Genomic DNA, 2,529 nt, shown 5'->3' on the forward strand with positions numbered 1-2,529 from the left:
GAGATGCTTGAACTGTTTCTAATGATATTTCAATAAAAGTTAGTTACTTGTATTTTGTTTTTTGTCTCTTTATTATATTTTTACAAAGTGCATATTGGTTAGGTATCTCAATTGAAGAAAGTATCAGTAAAATTTAAATTCCTTCTCGCTTTCAAAACTTTACTTCAGTAGAAATACCAAACCAAGACTATCAGCCTTAAATACAAAGGGAACAGGTCTTACCTTTCATAGAATGAAAAAAAATCCAAGATGAACACACAAGATAGAATAAATGATTTAATATCAAACACATATAAAAACACACATGTATGTCCCGAAAAAATATACAGAATATTAAAATCCAAAGGAATCACTAATGTTGGACGATCCAGGATAAAAAGACTATTACGAAGTCAAGACAGTTACACTTTAAGAAAGGAACTCCGTCATTCTTTTCGTCGTACACGTGTAATTGTATCTGGAATTGATGATCAGTGGGACATGGACCTCGCTGATATGTCAAACATTGCAAGTGAAAACGGTCAGTTTCGATACCTATTAGTCGTCGTGGATATCTTTTCAAAGTATCTGTGGATTCAGGTTCTGAAAAATAAATCAGCAAAAGTTGTAGTCGAGGCAATGAAGAAAATTTTAGCTGGTAACAGAAAATGTAAAAAGATTCGAACTGATAAAGGAAAAGAATTTAACAACAACATAATGAAATCATATCTGAAAAATGAAGGTATACAATATTTCACTACACAGAATTCAGAAACAAAGGCTAACTACGCTGAAAGAGTTATCAAGACTGTGAAAAATATGATGTATCGATACTTCACAGAGAGGAGAAATCATAGGTACTTGGATGTACTTCAAGATATTGTTAAAGTATACAATTCTACTCCACATAGAAGCTTGAACAATATCCAACCAAAAGACGTCAGCAAAACAAACGAAGCAGATATATGGGCATATATGTATTTAAAACCAAAGAAAATAACATCAAAAAAGCCTCGATCATACCACTTTAAGGCTAATGACTTCGTTCGTATTTCTTACATTTCTATGCTATTTGACCGTTCATATGATGAACATTTCACAAGAGAAATTTTTAAAGTTAGCCAAAGATTTCGAATGCAGGCTATACCGGTTTATAGAATAAAGGAGTATGATGGAACTTCCATAAAAGGATTATTTTATGAATCAGAGATGGTTAAAGTGAACAAGGATGAAGATGTTATGATTGATTGATTGTTGGTTGCTTAACGTCCAGTGGCAAATATTTCATGCATATTCAGGACGAGAACAAGTTCACAATAAATACAATAGGTAGGTTCTGTAATAGATTAAGGGATTAAGGTCGGAGAAATTTAGACTGCCACGGGAAATGAGGGTATATTGGATAAGGACAGAAATTTAGCCTTGCAACAGGTCACCTACGGACCCCTCAAAGAGTTGTTGCAAGGGTTCTTAACGTGCAAAGAGCGTGGCACTCTCTTTACACGAGGCATCGGATTTAACGTCCCCATTCTGACCGGACGTGGCTGCAAATTTGTACATCCCGCACAGCCAAACGGACGCCCCACTTTAGCACGGGTTTTACTGCCGGTCGGAGGAAGACCAATGGTGACCATACTTCTATTCCCCAGTCACCCTTGGGGGCAAAGATGTTATGTGGTATGTAGAAAAAAAATTTCGAAAACGTAATAGAAATGGACGGGTTCAGTGGTTAGTTAAGTTTGAAGGGTGGCCAAATAAATATAATCAGTGGTTGAATGAAGAGGATATCACAGATCCAAATGACTCCTGAAGATGAGCATCTACATAACATTCAATAGTGAAAAATCTCTGAACTATTTTCCAAACAACAAAGCATATACTTTTTCTTCTCAACTGAATTCACCTGTGTTTTTAAATGGAAATTGGAGAGTTGCCTTAGTTGAAGCAGACATTTCAAGTAGCATATCTAAATCAGAATCCATTTACCTGTATTCTAATATTTGTGGTGAATCTATTGTCGATGGAGAACAAAAGCCACTTCTTCGAAGGTTAAGTGCAGCCTCTATGGGAAACTGGTCAAACATTTTCGAAGTTCCGCATTATGTTCCTGTAAAAATAAATGACCTCTATAATATTGATGTCTATATAACTGATGGTGACAACAATCTAACTTCATTTTTAGATATTCCTGCAACGGTAACACTACACTTCAAATCGTTTCCATTCTTTTAAAATGAACAAGATGTATGTGCCAAATGTAGGAAGCTGGATTAATTATTATGAGAAGCTAGACAGAAAAGGTCATCACAATACTAACAAAGGTCAAAAACAAATCGGAGGTGGGTCTCTAACTGGAACCTCAAGGTCATCCATTACACCAATCGGCATACCAACCAAAACCCCTTCTGATGAGAAAGTAAAAATTCAACTTGTCTCCCCTGTCCATCAAACGGATGAAATGTCCAAGGACATGGTTGAAAGAGAGAAAAAGACATTAAAAAGAAAGCCATCTAGTTATGATGCCAGTTCTTCCAAAAGACGTCGAACGAA

General features: G+C 35.8%; 1 long non-coding RNA gene across 1 annotated transcript; it reads right to left on the reverse strand.

Annotated features, from left to right (window-relative positions):
- Positions 1 to 262: 262 nt before the first annotated feature.
- Positions 263 to 2,097, reverse strand: LOC127721659 (uncharacterized). Its single transcript, XR_007991382.1, has 2 exons — positions 1,966 to 2,097; positions 263 to 582 (listed from the first exon to the last, which is right to left on the reverse strand). It is a non-coding gene; the product is annotated as an uncharacterized LOC127721659 (long non-coding RNA).
- Positions 2,098 to 2,529: the final 432 nt, after the last annotated feature.

The sequence above is a fragment of the Mytilus californianus genome, unplaced genomic scaffold (genome assembly GCF_021869535.1).
Source record: "Mytilus californianus isolate M0D057914Y unplaced genomic scaffold, xbMytCali1.0.p SCAF_12, whole genome shotgun sequence".
Lineage (NCBI taxonomy): Eukaryota > Metazoa > Mollusca > Bivalvia > Mytilida > Mytilidae > Mytilus > Mytilus californianus.